Source organism: Centrocercus urophasianus, unplaced genomic scaffold, assembly GCF_019232065.1.
Source record: "Centrocercus urophasianus isolate 14NV4802_14NV808 unplaced genomic scaffold, USGS_Curo_1.0 seq_27, whole genome shotgun sequence".
In the NCBI taxonomy this organism is placed as follows: Eukaryota; Metazoa; Chordata; class Aves; order Galliformes; family Phasianidae; genus Centrocercus; species Centrocercus urophasianus.
In genome coordinates this window covers 129,730-152,215 of record NW_024884833.1, presented here as the reverse complement: position 1 = coordinate 152,215, position 22,486 = coordinate 129,730, and the positions used below count along the sequence as shown (strand labels likewise).

General features: G+C 38.4%; 1 protein-coding gene across 4 annotated transcripts in view; it reads right to left on the bottom strand.

Annotated features, from left to right (window-relative positions):
- The window catches only part of JAK2 (Janus kinase 2), an 84,029-nt gene extending 62,015 nt beyond the window's left edge, over positions 1-22,014 (bottom strand). For 2 of the 4 annotated variants that reach the window (XM_042826723.1, XM_042826720.1), the window contains exon 1: positions 21,920-22,014. The gene's annotated coding sequence lies outside the window, so the exon portion shown is untranslated. Of the gene's footprint in view, positions 1-3,630; positions 3,693-21,919 lie in introns of all 4 variants that reach the window. The other 2 variants (XM_042826721.1, XM_042826725.1) reach the window with 2 other exon arrangements.
- Between the last annotated feature and the right edge of the window lie 472 nt (positions 22,015-22,486).

Sequence of the window (22,486 nt, the reverse complement as noted above, 5' to 3'; positions counted from 1 at the left end):
AAAGCACTTCAGCCTCACTTTGATAAATTTTTATTAAAAGCCATTTCTTTTAGTAGATGAACTGGATCTAAATCTAAAAACCAGTAACACGTTACAGGCAAAGTGGTATTGTGTTGGTTTTTTTTGGGGGGGAGAGAGGGAGTTTGAACATGGAAGCTGCACAGAGCAAGACTTGCTTCCAGCTGAACTCGGGGACAAATTGCCAAGACCTCCTGAAGTCAACAGGGGGTTTTACAACCAGCTCTTGACTTTATGCACAGTTTGGACTCCTGAACATCTACCTTTAATATGCAACAAATGACAAATTACTACAAATATTACTTGTTACAATATTTGTTAAATGTATATTCCAATCAAGCTGACTACAACTGAAATCCCAAGCAGGAATTAAAGTTGTCTGAATGAGCCACTTCTCACAAGGCTTTCCAGTTGATACAAATGGGTATCCTGCTACTCTCTCCTACCCTTAAGTGTTTGTTATATCTGTTCACCTACCAATAAACGATCTTTTAAATTGATTTTTTTCTTTCTTAATTGGCACACAGTAAGAACTTTGACTGCCAGTACATGTAAGAAACACTACACCCACACCTAGTTCCAAACCAAACATCTATATACCCACCTGCCAATTTCATCAAATAATAAATCATTTGAGTTTCATTTTATTAATCAAAACAAGAAGGTCAAAGTGGAATTACAGTCCTCTGGTACACAGATAGATGAAAAAATGAACAAAAAACACCCCAAGAGATAGGATAAGCCAAACCATGGCCCTATTTTGTATGTTGTTGGTAACTTTTATATGGCATTAAATTTATTTAAAAACAAAACCCTACAATGCAGTTTTACTATAGATAAAGAACATGTTTCTATGAGTCACAAATAGCCATCAGATTGTCTAGAATATTAGAGGCAAACTTTACCAACTGCAAAGGCACTTGAATACACAGTCGTTTCCATACTCTTGTCTGCATTGCACTTTGGTACTAGGGTACTTTAAATAGAACAATCACTATTCTTATTTTCCAGACTTTACAGAAATACAAGGAGTCTCAATTATTTGCCTAATTTCACACTGTAAGCCACTGATAGATCAGATACTAATACAACTATTGGTTTCACAATATAGTTAACGGAATGGATTTCTATTGTAAAGAAGAAAATGCCTCAAAATTCCTTTCAAGGAAGGTGAGTAGCTGCAATGAAGCACCACCACTAAAGAAGCGTTGCTGAAATCCCCAAACTGCTCAAACATTGCAAAAGAAAATGCACTTTTAAATTAAATTCTTAGCATAATTCTCCTCATACACAGCATCTCAGTTTCAGTTCTCAGTCTTTGTAGAAGAAATCTCAAGCAGGGGAATGAAAAATAATCTTACCTGAACCCACAAAGTTCAATATAAAGGGCACACATTAAAAAAAAAAAAAATCCACAAAACGAAACTACGCAAAAGAATAATCCTTAAGAGGGAAAGACATAGAAGAGAGACATGTAATGCACCTTAAGCAAAGAACACAATAATTCCATAAGCTGTTTTCAGAATTTCTGTCCAATTACTTTTTAGAGTTCCAAAAAAGTGAATTATACAACAAACACAACACTCCATTAACATCTCTATCAAAGGTTGTGGGTGTATTTTTGAGTGCCTAATAGGTGACTAAGATATTCCTCACACATTCAGCAGAAGCAGGATTCTTGGTGCTTCAGTCATTCTGATCCAATCTAAATGCCATCACTGTGTAGACTTTAAATAAAAACAAAAATCACAAAAAGGGATTCTTGTTAATTCTTCCATCCCCATTTATGATGGATGAATTCTAAAAGTGAGGTTTGTCTCCTTCATTGGATAGCTGTATCCGTTTCCCCCAAACTGTTTCCTGTTTCATGGATAGTACCACTGCTTAAACACTTGACTTCATCAAGCTACTAGTACAAGTAACATACATCACTTTGAACTCATGTAAGGATAGTATAACGTGGGAAGATCCTGCCAGTCACTTCAGACAGATGTGACAGATTGGTTTCTTCTTAAGAAAAGTAGTTTGATGATTCTCATAATCCATGCAGGAGGTTAGTGACCCCTTCAGAAGCAAAGTAACAAAAAAAGTGGTAGAGATTAACTCTCTTCCTTCGTGCTTTTGTTGACAGCAAGATTGCATAATGGATTCATTCTCTGATGAATAATTTCATCTCACCGGATGCAAAATCTTTCTAAAGCCAAATTATCCACTTCTCAGACTATCACCTGTTAAGCAGTATAAGTGCAGCATCTGAGTCACACTCAAGTACTTCAACTTTCGCTGCCTGCTCTCTGCCAGAAAAAAAGAATGTGCAACAAGAAAAGCAAAGTCATGGGCAAAAACAAGAGAATTAAGGGAGCAAAGAAGATGAGATGACAGATTAGAAGATTTAGCAATTTTTTAATTTTGAGAAATTTGAGAATCCCTAGCTCTAAATGCAGATTAGAACACAGGAGTTGGAGAACAAAGCTCTCAAAATAAAGCAGTTCTTCTGCTTCTCCTATCCCTATACGTCTTCCCCACTGAGCTTTTCCAACAAAGACAGACATCTCTCACTGCACTCTCACCTCCTCATCTTCAGCTGGGTAAAGAACCAGGTTCTGAATTTTAACTGAAGTCTACTCAGTCACTTAGCAGTTACCCCACCTTATTTAAAACTAATTAAGTTACAGTGGATTGCTATACAAGCATAACCTAAATATACACGAAGAAAAAACCAGATGATTATTGTGCATGAACAGATGCAAAAACTGGCATGTTAGAACCTGCTTTACTCCAGAAGGTAGAATAAAATATACAATGATTTACTAAGCATGACCAACATTGCAGACTCAATAAGATTCCTATTAAAAAAAAAAAAAAAAAAAAAAAAATTAAAAAAAAGTTGGGGGTGGAGGGGCAAATGAAGACATATGGAGACATCATTTTGTTTTGTTTTAACTTTTGGAAGTATAATTGAATACAAATGAAAATTTGGGAAGAAGCTTAAACTAATTCTGAGAAGATACCTTTTCATGGTGATTATTTGCTGCAAGGCCATAACAGATGCCATAGAGATGATATGCTTCAAGATGCAGAAAAAAAAAATAATAGCAAGAGCCTTGGTTCGATTGGAAGATGGAAATATCACACTGAGTCACAGCTGGTACAGGAAAAAAGAAACCTTGGGAAAGGGTAGATATGTGTACTAATTCATTTTCTGCCCCTCTATATTTTTGTCTTACACAGAAGAGTATGTAGGGCTTTACCATCCCATGCCCAGCACGATACGGTCCCAGGCTTACCCAAGAGAACAATTGCTCTGAGACTCCAGTTTCCTTAGATTATCTGAAACTACTCAGCATCCCCAGACCACTAAAACAAATACTGCAAGAGCGCATAATAAAGATTACACTTAATACCCCAGAGCAACAAACCAATGAATTTTCCATCCCCGTGGCATCCAAATCATAGCTACACGTAAATAGAAGTTAGAAAGAGAAGCAGCTGCTTTAAAATACACTACTGATGGTCAGGGCTTTTTTTTTCTCCTCTCCTTTTTGATTGTATGGAGATATTGTTTTAAAAACTATAGAATATGAAAAATCATGAAAAATCATGAAAACTTACGAAAATTACGAAATTTAGATCTTCCTTCACTCCTGATGACATTCAAGGATTCCCTCAGAGTGCTGGAGAAAAGGATAGATAAGGATTTTATTACATTGCAGAGCCTCAGGGGTCAGGGATAAAGATCTTGCAGCCAAGGATTTTCAGTCATTTCTTGTTGTCTAAATGTAGGGAGTAAATGGAAAACATCTCCACAGCAGTTAATGCTAAGTATGACACCACAAGTCCCCTACTGTTGAAATTTGCAGCCCTTTTTTGTCTGATGTCAGGATAAATAAAACTTACAAAATCATTTTTAAACAGACAGAAAATGAGAAGCAGTAGGGAAAGATATATTTATGAGAAAAGCAGACTACCAGGGTATGCCACAGAGAAAGGCATAAAAGAGGCTTTTCAGTAGAACTCTTGAACAAGACTAAGCTAACACAGGCTTCAAAATTACTTTTAAAATATTCTTACTGTTTTTTGCAGAGTAAAGTAACAGTGAAAGTGACTTGTTCCACAATAAACTTGAGACAGATTGGCACAAGAAGATATAAAATGTATATTCCAAATGAGAGAACAAACTATTTGGAGAACCAACTATTGACAAAAATGTCAGAGAGCCAACTGGTCTTACTAAAAGAAATCAGAGCAGGTAATATTTGCAGCAATATACTCCACCAGAAGAGCAAATTAGCTCTAATCCTTATGGTTCCAACAGTAATTTGTGATCTGCCACTCTCATGCAGAATGAATTTACAAGGAAGAAGCTGCATTATTTTCATTTCCAGCTGAGATGCACAGTGAGCCAAACTAGAAAGGATTGTAGGCATCTAGCTGTGTCCCAAACACCTACAAAGAAGATGAGAACTGAAGGAATTGCGTTGCACAGTCCACCAGATCTCATGTGTGAATTCAGGAGGTGGGTACGAAACACGGGACAGGTTTATTTCTTGCTTCTGAAATTGAGCTCCTAGATATTTGCTTTCTCCCAGCTAAGTCCCTTTTTCTTCCTTCAAACCTTTTGATCTCTACAGTTAATGGTGCTACATTTAATCCTGCAATGCAAGAGTATCAATAAGGATTTCTAGAAGATCTGTACTCCATGATAATCATGAAACAATGAAAGAAAAGTTCGGTTCTTCACATTCACTACCCATGAAGCAGTTGGTTCCATTCATTTCAGCTACATGAGGCAATAATTCTTTGTTTTCCTAAGGACTGCTACATAACAGCCATTTTGACATTTGTAAAACTAACTACTGGATTGAAAAAATCTCTAGAGAATTTGCTACAGCTGCTGAAGCTCCTTTACAACTTTATGAAGATAAATTTAAAGCATTTTGTAAGTTTTGACTGTTTTCACTGTTTACATTCCACGCTCCCAGTCATCTTTGGTTTTCCAGACAGTTCTGCTCTTACCACACCTTTTGCTTACTGACAGAGATACAGACTGTTTCAGAACCACCTGCAAGATCAAAGGTAAAGGTCTTCTCTCAAACAGCTTTAATATCTAGACTATCAGACTAGTTTTGTTTTATAACTGAGAACCAAACTAATTTGTTACTTGTATTTTTTCTGCACCTAAACAGTAGCAAAACATGATCTTAAGAGTTAATTCTCAGTACAGTATTTCCAAGCCATGTGCTTTCCTACTTGCCTAGTAGGATCAGACCAAAGGCATACAGAGATCTTCATCCAAAAGCAACCAAGAATAAACCCCATGAAAATGTACAGGAACAAAACAACCCTGCAGTAGTCCTTTAGCTTTACATTATCGCTTTCTGCTGCCCACTTAGAATCACAGAATAGAAGCACAGAATAATTTTGTTTGGAAAAGATCCCTAAGGTCATCAAGTCCAACCATTCCACTAACACCACTAAGCCATGCCCCTAAACACCATATCCATGCATCCTTTGCAATTCCCACATTACGTTGCTTTTCACCTAAGAAAAGCAGCTGACTAACTGGAACTTCCCTTCAGATAGCTGTAGTGAGTAATATCTCCCATCAAATTCTTCTTCTCTTGACTAAATAAGCCTACTTTCCTCACCCACTACTGGCATCTGTCTTTCTAGCACTTCTGCCAGTTGTTTTGCTCATACTTGAGCAACTCAGTATCTTTCTCGTAGCAAGGAGACCAAAACTGAATGCAGAAGTCAAGGTGAGGTCTCACTAGTGCCTCGTACAAGAGGACAATCACTTCCCTAGTTCTGCTGACCATACTACTTTTGATCCAGCCAAGATGCTGTTGGCCTTTTGGGGCACCTGAGCACCTTGCTCGCTCTTGTTCAATCAGCTGTCAGTCAGCACCACCATGTCCCTTCCTGCCAGGCAACTTTCCAGCTACTCTTCTCAAAGCTTCTAGTACTGCATCAGCCTGTTGCAAAACAAGTGCTGAACTCAATATGTAGCCTCGTTGATAGACAAAGCCCATCAGCCTAGCTACCCAGATGCTTTCATGAACCTTCCTACCCTCAAGAAAATCAGCCCCCTCATTCACCTTTGTGTAATCTGGAAACTGGGGGTGCATTCTGCCCCTTCATGATCACTGATAAAAGTGCTGAATTAAACTGAACCCAATACTAAACCCTGAGGAACACCAGTTGCGACCAGATGTCAACCAGATCACAACAGCCCATCGGGCTCAGGCATTTTTGCCAAGCAAATAGAATTGTAGAATCACAGACTCATAAAATTGCTCAGGTTGGAAAAGACCTGCAAGACCATCAAGTCCACCTAACCATACTAATAACCCTCTGCTAAATCATATCCCTGAGCACCACATCCAAACGGTTTATAAACACATCCAGGGATGGTGACTCAACCACCTCCCCGGAGAGCCTATTCCAGTGCTTAACAACCCTTTCTGTAATGAAGTGTTTCATGTTTTTCCAGTGCAGTAGCATGACTATGACAAAAGTGATTTAATATTTTTCCCTTTACCACCAAACTACAAATGCATTGTCTCTACTGGGAATGCAAAGCCACAAAGTACTTCTCAAGCTGAGCCTTCAGTGCACCAGTACTATAATTCTATATTGATAGTTAGATTCTCTTCAACCCTTTCTCCAGTTTTAGATTCTTTCCTTCTGTTCAGTACAAGATAATCCACTCTCTGCCCCAAAAAGCAGGAATAAAAACAAAAGCATACAGAGAAAGAAAAAAACTACACACTTACTTCTTTCCACTTCTTTCCACTCCTTTCTCTGTTGTATTCAGGGATAGTTCTCCACTTTAAGTGTCTTTTCTATTGTCTATTTTGGAATCCTCCTTTTCCCATTTCCCCTCTCTTTCTATTCCATTCCTCAAAGAAGCCCATTCTACTCTGAAAGTCTCTTTCAGCTCTCTGTAGAAGGAAAAAGAATGCCAGTTTTCCCTAGTATTTTGTATCTTTATCACTCCAGTTACAAGTTACTTTTGGAGTTGATAGTCATTAATGTCTTCTTGCATAAGATTCAAGTCAGTAATTAGAAGTATTCAGTTAAAGGCATAAAATATTTATCAGACTACTTATGTGTGATCACAGAACTTCGGAAGACAAAAATACCTGCAGGAAGGCTGCAGTTAAGAACTGACTTATAATGGAAAAACAAAATATCAAATTTACATAAATCTAGGAGTATATTGAGAAAAATATTCTAGAAAATTTTTTGCAATTGTTAGGAATAGTGATGTTGAATTTTTCTCACTATTGCACTACCAGTTATTCCTTTCTATCAAACCATGATCTAATTTAAATCAGCAATAGTTTCGTTACATCAGTATTAGTGAGCTAAAGGAACACACAATTATTTTTTTTCCATTTGCTACTTTCACACTGTAAATCTCTAATGACACATTACTGTCAATATATCATACATTTATCCCCAAAAACTCCAGACTAATTATCATAGCTATCTTGACAGTCACTTGCATTCTTCTCTATTCAGCCACAACTTCCAGGTTATGAAGGCAAAAGTGAAGATAGACAAATGAAGAAACTGACAGTTCCACAGAGATTGCATAATCCATAGTCAACCTGCTACTTCTTTCTTTGTAGACACCATTTAACACTTTAAATATGCCTGTAATCATATAATGAGATTTGCTAAAATCAGACTCTGTGTGAACTAGTCCAACAGCAGTACTTTAACGATCTACTTGCTAAACACCAATGGCTCAGATGTTTCAGCAGAAGCTGTAACATTTGTAATAACACATTTTCAATATTCTACTCATATTTTGAAAGCATGTGAAACTTTCTAATCCTGATGCAGACTACTCCCAAGCTCCATGAAGTAGAAGTACATGATTACTTCAAACAAGGAGTGGAAAAAAATACCTATTTGCGTATGCAGTGACAACCTACTTAAGGTTCTCTCTCAAATAACAAAATTGCACAGTATTCTGCTGTAAATATTGTATGTGTAATTATGTGTTTATGAGTATGAAATTGTTTCAGTAACTTAAGTTCTGGTCTTTTGTGCCAACTCCTTACCCACCTTTTGTGCTGTGATCTGATATTTAAGCCTCCAGAAGAACCTCACCCATTACAAAGATAAAAGAAAAGGAAATAAAAGTGTGTAGGAACAAACAGGAAAGAAGAGATCACAAATTATGATTGCAAAACTAATCCTATACACCATCTGTCACATTAAAATAGATGTGATAAAATAAAAAGTCTTGTTAAACTTCTTCGTTCTACTGTGTACTCTAAAAGAGGAAAGGACTATAATCTGAGATAAATGTTCCTGTTCATTCCAGAGTTAAAAACAAAAAGTTACAACAGGAAAATAAGCAAGAGATGCATGGATGTATGTGTATTAGAAATCATTATTTCTAGTTCGTTTAATATAAAAAAAAAAAAAGTATCTTAAATTCTGGTTTCATATTGCTCACATATAGCCAGGAACCTTGCTCTCAACCATTTAAAAATCATTATAAAGGTCATTTAAAAGTGAGCATGGCACTCAAAGAGCAAACAGCAGCCCCCCTGAAAAACAGCATCCACATTCTTCTGGATCAGTTTTCCTTTGCAAAGAACAGTTCTAAATTCCTATCACAACACAACTCCTCTATTCTCAAAGTGTCGGCCCCATTAACATTTGAAATAACATAACAGTATTTCCAGCAGCTGTAATAACCAGTAGAATAATTAAATGTATGTGAAAAGTTAAGATCAAGAAGATGCATGCAAGTGCTTGCATTGTCTGCATTTCCCATGCAGGGCCACTCATCAACCCACACTTTATTGTACTCGTCTGTCATGTCTTTTTGTTATCCATAACACATACCTTCCTATCATCCCCCCTCCATTTCAGACTAAATGCAAGTTTTTGTCCAGTCTACTGCCAAGCAACCTGCCAGTCTCCCTTCCTTCCAGACAAATATTGATTCTTCTGATCCTCCACTTTAAATTCTAATCACAATACCACACCTTTCCCCACAGACACAAATAGAATTGAGTCTACTTGCAGTCTATTTTTCACAAGCAACGTGTTTTTTCTACTAACAAATCAAAAATATCTCTTTTCTCAAAACCATCAACAATTCTCCTTCAATTGAATATTGATTTTCCAGATTTCTACCAATTTTAATACAGTTATATTACAAGATGGTCTACAATATATCTAGCATATAGTTTCTGATCTTAACATTTCTTTTTCATAACTGTTTGTTTGGGTTATTTTCTTCCTATTTTCCCATCCAGGGAGGTGCACTCACAATTAACTGGCAAGTTTTACCTAGGAAGAAAGAGTCTTCTGTCCCAGATGGCAGATAACAGAAAACTGAAGATGCTGATGTCTGAAGAAAGACAAGAAGGTTTTTCACAAATGTAAAGTGAAAGTCTAAATATCTGTCTCTGAAGTTCTAAGTAGCTCGGATCTTGACTGCTATTGAGATCAGAGAATTGCCTTAAAAACCACTTGATTCTTTTATTACAGGGAGAAGGGGAGAGAGGAAAGAACAACAAGAACCAGTAAATGGTAGGAAAGAAAGGGGAAAAAGCACAGTATGGTAAGAAGGCAAAGAAACAGTCAGGCGTTCAGAGGGATAAAGGGACAAAGCTGTTTACATACTTACTTCCTTCTTACTGTAAGCCATTTTGTTTCCTACTGAGAATCCTACTGAGTCTTTACTTCTGCCTGTAAACTCACTTACTGTTTCACTGTTGCAGCCACAGTATTTTTGCTGTTGTAAATGACAAGAGATTACTGTGGGAAAAGACAACTCCTTTTAACACAGTGTAGAAAACACAGCCACTCAGAAGCAGTCAAGATGAACTATATTCTCCCCACAGCAGCTTTGATTGAGACTTCTCTCATTTATAGGCTGAAAACAGTTATGTGTGGTGCAATATCATTCATATTAGAATGTCTGTTTATGTAATGTTGTAAGAAAGATTTTAAAGATCTGCAATGTAAGCTTACTGAATGAGTCCTCAGGTCTATTTGACTCTGTTGCTGCCTTTTACATTTTTTTTGGCAGGGAGACTCGTGGGGGTTTGTTTGTTTGTTTGTTTTTTTTGTTTGTTTGTTTTTATCCTTCAGTCTCTTTTCTTGTCTTCAATGTGTTATCAGGAAGGAAGATTTGCCATCTTAATCACCTGAAGGCAAAAGGTTGCCCATCAGTTTTATTTGCATTGTTTCATTTCTCCATAGGATTAAAGAGTAACTAGAAATAGTGATAGGATGAAAAAATACTGTGGTAAAGAACTAATAAGTATTCTAAATTGTTATAATGAACAACAATGAATTAACAATTAAACGAGAATTCATATTTGCTTTAACTAGAAATAGGCAAAGATAGTTTCAACTAATAACACCATAAGGATAATACAAGCATACTTACTGCTTCAAAATGGATTTATTTCTCAATGGAGAAGAATTAAGACAAGATATTTGCCTAAACAATTAAATATGTGGGGTTTTTTTTACATTTCTTCTTGCTCCTTTTGCACTTCAACAGTCAGAAAAACAGCCTAATATTTTAGCTCATTTTCACTTGATAAAGGAAGGACAGCAACACGAAATTTAGAAAGCAATATAAAACAAAAGTAGAAGGCAAGTGTTTTACATACTCGAGATTCTTGAGTTCAACAGTAAGTCTCCTAGCAATAAAATAATTTTATCAATACATAACATCAACAGAGCAAGTTTTTATTAAACAAGGATGGTAAAATCATTAAAAGATGCATAAAAAGGAATACTGATTTGTCATGCATTTATGTTGCTTGAGGAAAGAAGTTTACATTCCACAATTACCTTATTTCTACTCTATTAGTACAAAAATGGACTGCAGAATTATGAATAGAAATGCAAATATAAAATAAATGATTTGTTAACTCAAGAATTAAAGATGGTGAAAGAACCACCTGCATACCCTTGACACTAATTCTATATAATATCCTATTAAAAAAAAAATAACATATCTGTCTCAACTGGTTGAAGTTTAATGACTTTACAAAACCAAAATATAGTATTCCAAGAGTTCCAGTTGGCTTAACAGTCCATGAATCTTAGAGAAACAGAAGGAATTTTTAAAATACTCTGATTTAAATACATCTATTTATACACTCACATAATACATATGAACTCAGTGTAATTAAGTATTCAAGTGTCTTGGGGCAAGACAGATTAATTCACTTAATTTAAATTTGCTTAATGTAGTTCTGATTGAAATTGGAGACAATGTTTATTATAAATCATTTATGATTTGCATTTGTATTTTTCAACTGTCATTCTGCTTTTACCCGCTTTAATCACGGAACCAGTCAAACAGTAATACATCGTGCTAAGTTTGATTTTTCATTAAGTAAACAAGACATGTTGAGTTCTATCATTACATTTCATTTATACATAAGAAGTGTAATGTATTCAATCTAGACTTGGGGTTGTAATTAATTAGTGTCTTAACAAGCAAGTTGGCTGCAATTTTCAAGACAATGTTTTTTTAACATATTTCTGGCAAGCTACATTTGCAAAATTGAAATACAACAAAAATACATAAAAATCTAAATACAATTAAATGCAACATTTCTAAAGAAATGCTACATTATCAAATACTTTTATCAAAACATTTCACATTTCAAACCGAGCAGTTCATAAAGAAGGAAAACACTACAATTATGAGAACTGAACAGTTAGTTTCTGGTGACAATGTCCTTCAATGGTTTAAAACCAGTATACTTCATCTCACTGCCTAGAGATGCAGTTGATGTCCCATCTATGGAGACTTTTAAGGCAAGGCTAGATCAGCACCTGGGCAACTTGGCTGTGCGTGTCACTGCTCATTGCAGGGAAGCTGAACTAGATGACCTTTAAAGGTCCCTTCCAACTCTAGTGATTCTATGATCTTATGGGGTTTTTTATATGTAAATTTGGAGAGCACTAATGGTTTTGGTTGCTAAAAATTCCCAGACTTTATACCACTCTGGCTTTCTTTAAAATTCTGGCAACATTCATTTCTTATTTGAACTTAAAACACACTGTCCAGTCCCTGTTCCACTTCCAGCCAATCCCCAACACAGAATCATAGAATCACTCAGGTTGGAAAAGACCTCCAAGATCATCAAGTCAAACCATGACCTAACCATACTACCCTAACAACCTTCTGCTAAACCGCGTCCCTGAGCACTACATCCAAACAGTTTACAAACACATCCAGGGATGGTGACTCAACCACCTATTCCAGTGCTTAGCAACCCTTTCTGTAAAGAAGTTTTTTCTGATATCCAACCTAAACTCACCCTGGTGCAACTTGAGGCCATTTCCCCTCACCTTGTCATCTGTCACCAGTGAGAAGAGACCAATCCCGCTCTCACTGTAAGCACCTTTCAGATACTGGAAGAGAACAATAAGGTCTCCACTCAGCCTCCTTTTCTCCAGACTAAACAGCCCCAGTTCCTTCAGTCTCTTCTCGTAGGACACCTTCTCCAAGCCCTTCACAAGCCTTGTTGCCTTTTTTGGGGCCTGCTCCAGCACCTCAATGTCCCTTCTGTACTGAGGTGCCCAAAACTAAACACAGTACTTGAGGCCTCACCAACGCCAGCATTGGTGAGAAAAAAGCATACAAACTGAAAATGTTCATGGTAGGGGACAATGACATGGTCACTGGAAGACAGACTGGGCCAGTTCAACTTTAAGAACTTCAACTTGAAGATGAACTTCAACTTGAAGATGAACTTCAACTTGAAGATGAATTCTGAAGACCTGGCAGCAGCCTCCAGAGCCTACAGGGAAGTTCTTGGAAAGTCAGAGCCTGGCTCTTCATCAGACGAGAGGTCTAAAAGATTGAGACCGGACATAAGGAGAAACTCCGTCACCCAGAGAAGAGCCCAGCAATACAACTAAGACCCAGAGAAGATGTGATGACTATCTTTGAGAGCTTTCATGACATCACCAGATACAGCTCTGAGTAACCAACCTGTCATGATCTCGTGACCAATGCTGCTTTGGGCAGGAGTTTAAACTGGAAACCTACTGAAATCCACTTCACAGTAAACTAGTAAACTATTCTCTGATTCTGTGAATACAGTATATTTAACAAAAAAAAAAAAAAAAAAAAAAGAAAGAAAGAAAAAGATTAAATTTACGCCTTAGCGGATTTGAAGTAATCACTCTTGTTTTGTGTCTGTACATTTATCTTGGTATGCAACAGCCTTTTCCAGGCCCACACATATTTAATCCATTGTTTCAATATATGAAAAGGATGCTGGAGGTTGCTTCCTCATAAGCATTCTCAGTAAAAAACACTTCATCACAGCAAGTCAAAACAATACTAAGTTTTCCAGGCAAGGCTGATTTCCGATGTGGGGGAAGAGAAAAATAATTTGACACATTCATATGAAGTGCCAGTTTGAAGTTGAAGCTTTTCCATATTTCCTGAAAACGTCTCAAGTAATCTAAACAGAAAGTTGCTCAAAGACATTTCACAAAAGTAACAGTGAATAGTCTACAAGGCTGCTTAGCAATAAGAAACTAGAAAGACGGAACTGAGATAATGACTTTTGAAAGAAAGTTACGACATATAGAATAAGTAGCTTGGCTTGTAACTCCTTTGAAAATACCACAACTGGGCATACTGACACATGGCTGATTTGCTCTAACATCAGGTAATGACAAACTCCAAATTTTCTTCTTAGAAGTCTGACCATAAGAAACACCATAAGAAGCATGTACAGACATCAAATCATAGCACGAGGTCTTAAACAATACGACAACATATCGTCTTTTAACAAAACTGTTAAAAAATATCGTAGCTCAAGTTCAGGAACTCCAAAAATGAAAACAAACCTATGCAGCCATTGACATATTACAGCTGCATTTTGCTTACAATAGCTTAAAACTCACTATGAGTCTACAGGCAAAAATATTGATAAGCAAATGGATGAGTTCTAAAACAGACAGACATGGGAAAATAATAAAACTAAAAAAAACTACATAATGGTTTAATTTGCTACATACCAGTGTTACCCTTGTAAATACTGTTTACATGCCTAAACCAGCTTGGATAGCAAGAACAACATGAAATTTAAAATGTCTTGCAGCCTCTGGCTTCCAGCTGCTGAAACTTCAGCTAGTTCTGTCTTATTAATGGGTTATAATCACACATGCAATACTTCAAATTGATTTGGTTCTTATACTGGGCTAACCTCATTAACCTCAACCAGACAAACATGATTTATTCTCCGTTTTGGCTCAAGTCTATTTATCACGCTGCTTAAGCCTAATATGGTTCTACTCAACTTCTGCAACCATTTTGTATGGGAACTGAATCATGGCCTGAACCTCTGATTGACCACCTGAGGCGAGCAATAAGTCAGCCAGAGGAGCACAGGTGAAGGCAATTCAGCTGTGCTGCCGGAAGGTGTGGAGCCTGGCTCCACTTCTCCTAGACCCATTTAAGAGCTGGCTACCAGAGGGGAAGGATTTCTTTTGGAGATTGCTCCTCTTGGAGTCTTCCCAGCAAACCCAGGACAAGGGTAAGCTTTCTATCTATTCTTCTTTGGTGTAATAATCTGTTTTGCCTAACTTTCTTGCATATTTCTTAATTATGATATCTGTATATTCATTGATTATATATGTTTTCAGAATACTTCCTGGAATTCAGTACAGCTTCACTGTTCTTTCAGTGTTGAAAACAGACAATTAGTGTGCCAGTCTCCAGTTTTCCGGGTCAAAAGGCTCTTAGAATAGAATGTCTTAAATTTAGCCTGAGGCCTTGAAATCACTGTTTGCTGATGCTAGGTTAATACAAAAACAACCAGAATTTTATTTTATTTATTCACAAGATCCTTGATAAACAACACAGTTACAGAGGTTTATGGTAGCATAGTTATAGAGCAATTAAAAGGTAACTGCACCTATTTACACAGTTAAAATAGTTCCAAAGTCTCAAACTTTTGGAAGCCAGCTGTTGGACTGACATGCTTTATTGCCTACAGCTGAGGATCTGGGTCTTGTGCAATCCCATGTCCTCAGATTCCACAGGGAACCCAAACTTTCTTTTGTAGCTCAGTTCATTTTTGGGGTTATCCAGGATGCTGTTGCACAACGTTTTCTCTGGCTCTGCAAGCCTGTTTAAGAAGTTACCTTGATCACCCCTGTTCCTTTTTGCCACTTGTTTCAGAGATCAAAAATGGTCTTTCACTTAAGTCACAGTCATGATATAGTTCATAGCATGACCCTACAAAGAGCTGTTGTGTCTACAAAGCTGATGGAGCAGCAAATTCCAGAGTTTATGAGAGGCTGAGGAACAAAACATCTGGTGTGGCATATGCTTAGAATATCATGAAAACGCAATCTTTAACTTCCTTTGAGATCCTTGGGATTTTTTGTTTTATAATTCCTCACAGAAAGGCCAAAAGGCCACTGCTCAGATTCCTATAATTTCCCCCAGTATTAAAAGTTTACCTACTCCTTGGACATCAGTGCCTAAGAAGATAGTTAAACTTTCTACTGCTTCAGAGAGCAATACCTCAAGATATCAAAACATGTAAATGGAGAGGAAAAAAAAAAGAAACACTACTGTTTGTTTTACTCAGTACAGAAATCAGAAAAATATGCACAGTAGATGACTGTCAATCTAACACATCTGTTGCTTAAAAACTACATAATTAGCACTGATCTTAACTCAGAAGAGTAGGTGCTCAAATTTCACACAAGTGATCTTTGACTCTGAAAAGTACATTCTTGTAAAACTGGCTTAAGTCTGACTTCACGTGACAATTAAATCAGCAAGCACTTATGTACATATTATATGAATGTAATGTATTCTATAGTAGAATTTCTAATGGCTTAAAATGAGCCCAGAAAGAATCTGTACTACCAGCACTGCAAAGTACGTCAAAGTAGCACCAAAAATAAGATCAGAGATGCCAGTTATAATTTACAAAGTCATTTTGTACAAGAAGCACTTCTCACTATGAAATGCACCTCACATGGAGAGAGGAAATGCCTTTAGTCATTTGATGATACTGTTGAAAAACAGGCAGGCTTTTAGGTGTGCAAATCTTGGCAGCCTTAATGCAGCCACCTACAAAATGGACATAATTTGGCTTTGTGTTCAATTCTTTCAATTATAGGAGATTTAAAAGGTTTCACTCAATTCCTTTTACTCACTCCCTCTATTTTCTGAGGATAGCAATGTTTTTGCCCTCCTTACCTTTGTAGTTTATATCTTTGGAATAAAGATGGTTTTGATTCTGCTTGTCCCTGCAGGGATGCCAACTCATACAGACCAAATGCATTTGGCTCCATCTCCAAATTTCCCAGCACACAGGAGTATACAGATGATATACAACAAACATATACATAAATGGCTTTGTCTCTCCTTTACATTTTAGCAAGCATTTACTCCTTCACTTCACAGAGGAGGGAGGTATTTCTACCCCTTGCAACTATATCACAATTAACTTATGAGCAAACATAACACTGTTACATTTTCTAGAACCAGAACTAAACTTTATAGCATGTCAAAATTCCTTACAGCTGGGAAATGCTGCAAAACAGGATTTTTGCTGGTTTTACTGCCTAATGTTGTAAACTGTACATCAACTACAGCACAGATAACAGACTTAATTTTATGATTTTTTTTCCTGACCATCATCTTTTAGCATGAATCCTCACTTGAAAACAATATTTTTTTAGAGCTTTTTGTCTTTATAACTTCAACAGTCTCCTATATATGTATTTTTTTTTTTTTTGGTAGTAGCTTTCTAAAACATCTTTTTAACTTGGAGAGAAAAAAAAAAAAGCAACCCTCCTTAATCAGAAATTAATGGTTATTTTCCAACAAGCTTTGTCTTGAAATGCTCTTGCATTAGGTTTGTAGATAAGTAAGTTTTAGCAATATACTCAGAGAAACCCAGACGCTGCCTGTGACCCCATCTCTATAACTGAATTCCTGAAAACAATCCCCTGATTTCATGCTGAAGTCAACAAGGTACATCTAAATGCACTTAAATAACTGAGGCCTCCAAGTATTGTTGGAGAAATGAAGGTAGAAAATATACTGTATGTTTATACATAGCAATATTTAATACGTAGAAGTAAAATACTTTTACCGTACTGGAAACTCAGGAAGCAGCACTACACATCAGAAAAGAATTAAGAACATTTTGCTTTTAACTAAGAAGCACTAGCTGTTGACCAGTATTAATGGAGAACAAAAACTGAAGATTCTCATGTAAGGTATATTAGGCATGTTCTTAAAGATCAATCTATCTTGTACATGCAGAATGCATATATATGTGCACATATATGCCAGGACTAAAAAGATATTAACACCATTACTCTAAAATATTAAAAGAAAAGAAATCTCAGCCAGATTCCTAGTTTTCATATTCTGTTTTTGGAAAACAGGATGACTGCAAAAATAATTAGTCTGACAAATTGATGTCAACTGAATTCTAAACTAAGGGCAACAAAAACAAATCTGTAGGGCCAATAAATGAAAGAATATTTTTTTAATTCTTAATTTACACATGCAAATAACCTTAACCACATCACTTTGAACATGTGTAGTATTTAAGACACAAGTTAAACACATTCTAAAATCCTGAAATCTAGTGTAACTGTTTGAGCGCAGAAGCAAGGTGATACCAGCTAAGATAGCTCCCAGGATTGTCAATGTAAATTTCACATCTAAAAGAACATACAGCTCAGGAACTGCAATAAATACCAGAACAAGTTCTAGGTGGGGATGCATACAAAGTGAGAAATACTATGCCATACACACTTACACAAGTGTCTATACATGTAGGTACTTCAAAAGTCACAGTCTGAGTAATTAATTTTAATAAGCCTGTAAAATGTTCCAGTTTTATCTGCTGGGCCAGCAATAAAGTTGTTTTTCAACTTCCTAGCAAGCACTGAGCTGCAACTTAAAAACAACTGTACTGATAATTAGTTAACTCAAAAGTAGACCAGGATCAAGGCATTCCAACAAAAATTGAGACCTACATAAATGAAGAGCAGAAGAAAAATAACGTTCTATGTCAACAGACAGAAACTAATAAACTCCTGAAAGAGTAACTTGCAGCTACTCCCACATGGTGGTAAACTTTGAGAAATGTAACTAACTGAACGAAACAACCAGGTTGAAGGATGTACTGATCAACAGACTGCTAAATACAGGCACACACAAGACAAGAAACAAAGTGTTCTAATGAGTAATGAACGGCATTGAAAACATTCAAATCTCACTTGTTTCTTTTTGCTTTTTTTTGTTGTTGTTTTCTGTGATGTCACAATTCAGACAAAAGCATGTGATCTGTGGATCAAATATTAATTTTACTTATAAATCACAGAAAGATGTGCAGAAGAAGGGATAGAAGTATGGAAGAAAAAAATTGACTGCCAATGTGTCTCTAATACAAAGAAACGTTCAGCTATGATTAAAAAGCAATTTTACTGGCTATTTTACTGTTAACAGTACCATGGAAATTGTTGTCATAAAAGGCATAGCTGAAGAGAAAATTTGTATCATAAAAAGACAGTGTTTGTACTAATTAAACACCTATAATTAGGCTGCACCATACAGGATTTTCTTTCCCTCCATCCCAGAGTCAAATTTAAATATTTATGTTTGAATGTGTAATGACAGCATAATCAAAATTACAGACACAGTTACCTTACAGGCAGGTCGTTCTACTTGTCTACTCAAGATGTACTTGTGTTTTCCTCCAAAGAAAACTGCTTTCTAGTACAGGATAACAAGCCAGAAATAAAGACAGCTAATTACCGTAGAACTTCACATCAGCTGTACTCACAATAACACAAGTGGATACAGCCTTTGTCTGCATGAATCAAATCTCTCTGCCTCCAGTGGTGCCCAACCAGAGAGTTGGCAGCAGAAAGTGGCATCACCCTTTTTCTTTCAGCGTTGGCCAGGTTGTGAATGACTGAGACAAGATAGCTTACACGCGTACCCTGTAGCTCTTGCCTTACTCCAGCAGTCACTTAAGTGACAGATACAATGTACTCTGTAGATAAGGAGAGCTACTAAGCAAAAATAGTACCTATATGCATATACCTAATAGAATTAATTACAATTCTTCCAGAAGAACTACCATAAAGAAAGCTCATACTATATACTGGTTTTCATTTTGTTTTTCTGTCTCCATAGAGAATTACTAAACAGAGTAGTTAACAAAACCTCATATCCAGGAATTCAGGAAAGCTCCTCATTTACATTCCAATACATAAATCTGAAATACATTAGAGAAATACAAATACAAGCCTGAGCTCGAATGTTGACTCAGATCTTGTTAGTCTCACTCATATTAGTCATCTTACTGGGCTCGTGCTGAGCACTCTGTGGGTGGACACATAAATTCATACAGAACCCACTGAAATTAGCACACAGCCAGGGTGAGTGACTTTTAATAGCGTTCTACTGAGTTAAATGGAAAAAACACAATTACGTATTGCCTAATTACACTGCTAATCTTTGCATGCCTTGGTAAAAATGAGGGAGGGGCAGAAATAGGATATTTAAAACAAAAATGCTAACTTGTAATAGCACAGTACCACTAGGATAGGGTAATTCAGGTTGAAAGATATCTCAGGAAGTCTCATCTAGTTAAACCTTCTCTTTGTTGTTTATTTTAAAAAGCCATAAGATTGTGTTGCCTTCTTCTTTGTAAAATACTCTTTTTTTTTTTTTTTTTCAAAATGCCATTGAAGTAAGTATATTTCAGTTGTTCTGTGGATAATTATTTTACCCTGCCTCTTAAGTAAAGTTTCATAACTTCTGACATTAGCTGCCTTTCAGGTACATGTTAACACCAATTAGCTGATATGTTTGTTTAGTATTACCATATATCACAGAATTGTAGGGGTTGGAAGGGACCTCTTGCTTCCAGATTCTTGTTATGTTTTCCATTCTTGTTATGTGGGTTCTTGTTTCCACTTGAGGGTCTTTCAACCAAATTTTTAAAGTATTTCTTGTAACTGTGAATTTTTCCTCTAAGCTTTTTGTTTATTTTAGGTCATACAGTAAAAATGCTCCAGAACTTTGATAAGGAAACCAATGTTAAAAGACACAACCCTGTTCAGTGACCACTGTTCTTATAGTTCAAGCAAGAGAATACCACTGCCAGTACAAGATGGCAGTGACATTTGCTTTAGTCATATTCTGTGGTCATGTACAACATCAGCACCACATCATTTGGAAATGGTTATTGTCAGTCCAATCACCAAGCTGAACAGATGTATGTGAGAGGCAGTAGCAAGCTCCTTTCATTTTCCATTTTGCAGTTCTAGCCAACAAGATGCTGAAATACTTTCTGTATTCTACAAACTTCTTGCTTAAGTTTCCTCTCCTAGCAGGGATTAGTGCTTCCTAGTGACATCGGGAACTCACTAACACTTATGAAAGTGAAAAAACTCTTGTAAAGAGCTTAAATTTTAGCTTTCTCTAGAAAGCATGGTACTGTTCATAAACATTACCATTTCGTTGTGTAACACTATAGTCATTAAACACAGAATTTTATATTTGTACCTCTGGAGTCACTTGGGACTCATGTCTTCAAGCAGAAGATGGTAGAAACAATGTTGCTATGCCAAAGCATTCAAATTATGGCCCCTGGACAGGAAACAGTAGAAAGACCTTAAGGACATCACTTCTGCTACCTGGTATCAGTGACCGTGTAGATCGAGCATTGCAAGGAAAGAAAGGTTAATCTGCATAATCAATACAAACTGCACTTTTCAACGGGGCACACAATCCCCCTGAGATTTTCTGTTAAGATTAATTTTTTTTTTTTTTTTTTTTTTTGTAAAATACAGAATTTAGAAGTACTTCTATCTCATCTGAGCTGCATATCTGTTGATTTTGATTAACAAGAGAGACAGTGGAGAGAGAGAGATGACAAAGGGGGGAGTGTATGGGGCAGGGATGCCAAGAGCACCGATTATTAACCAGCTGACCTGCCCTACGAAGCTACACCTGGCACTTTCATTGACTTCCACATCTTCCCAATTATGTTTCTCCCTGACAAACAACCAGAGGGAACAGCCTATGTCTCACCGGTAATAAGTGAGAAAGCTAGGTGTTACTTTCTGCCTTGTCACACAGTTTAGAGAAAAGGGAATTTGAAGACACAGGCAAAAAGGTTAGCATTAGACTTGTTAGACTTCAGCTGTGCCAAAAACAAACATAACCAACCTGAAGTTTCACCCGCAATTGTTTCCTTAATAATAACAGTAATAGTACGCTAGTGTACTACAATAATAGTAATAACTTCGTCCTGTGGAAAGGGAATGAAATGCAGTAATTTGTAACGTACAGCTAAGGAGCTTAGAAACAACTTAAATACGATCCGACAACGAAGAGCCCCAAAGCCCCCGCGGCGCTCCTTCCCCCCGCAGCGAGGATCTTTCAACGCCACAACTATTCTCGAGGAAGTACTCCGGGCAAAACCCAGCAGTTTCGCCGAGGCGCGGCGGCCCGAAGAGTGACGGCGGACTTCCTCTGCCTCGCCCCGCGGTCGGGCCGGCCGGCACCGCGCTGCCGGACAGCGAGGCCTCGGGGCCCAGAGGGCCGCGCCCCGTCCCCCCCCCCTCTTTCCGCAGGGCCTACTCGGGGCACTCGCCCCGCGCCCCGCCGCCGCCCCGGGCCGCTCAGCGCCGTCCCATCGCGCCGGCCCCGAGCGGGGCTCCGCGCAGGGTTCCGCTCGGTACTCCCCACCGGCGGGACGGAGCGGAGACCCTTTGGGCGGAGGTGCAGCCCCCTCTCCGATCCGCTGTCCCCCCCGACCCCGGTCGTGGTGGCCAGCGGACAAGTCGCTGCCGGGGCTAGCGGCGCTGCCCCACTCACCCCGCGGGAGCTCGGCGGAGCGGCGCGAGCTGGCGGCTTCCCCTCAGCACCCGCAACCTCTCCATGCACAGCACCGGGGCAGACAGCACGGCGGCGTGCTGCCGAGCCGCGCTTTACCCGCTGCTCGGCACAGCCGCCCCGCCTTCCCCCCCCTTCCGTCCCTCCCTCTCTCCCTCCCTCCCTCTCTCCCTCCCTCCCTCTCTCCCTCCCTCACCGCCGCGGCGGGGAGCGGCGGGGGGCGGGGGCACCCGCTCGCGCGGGGAGGAGCGGGGACCGCGGGGCTCCCGCCGGCTGCGTCATCGCGCAGCTGCTAAGCGACGCGGGGCGGGGTCGCGGCCGTTGCTCCGCGGTGCTCGTCTCGTCCCGCCCTCGGCGGGCGCCGGGACTATGGGGAGCGGGGAGCGGGGTGTGTCCCGTGCGGCTGTTGGTCGCCTCAGGGTAGGCCCTGCGAGGCGTGGGTGTTTGTGTCTCTTACGGGTTTCCCTTCTATCTCCCCGGTGGGGAAAAACGGGAAGAAAGTGAAGCGGGGGGCCTCCGACCAGCAGGCAGAAGTCGCAGCGGGCCAAG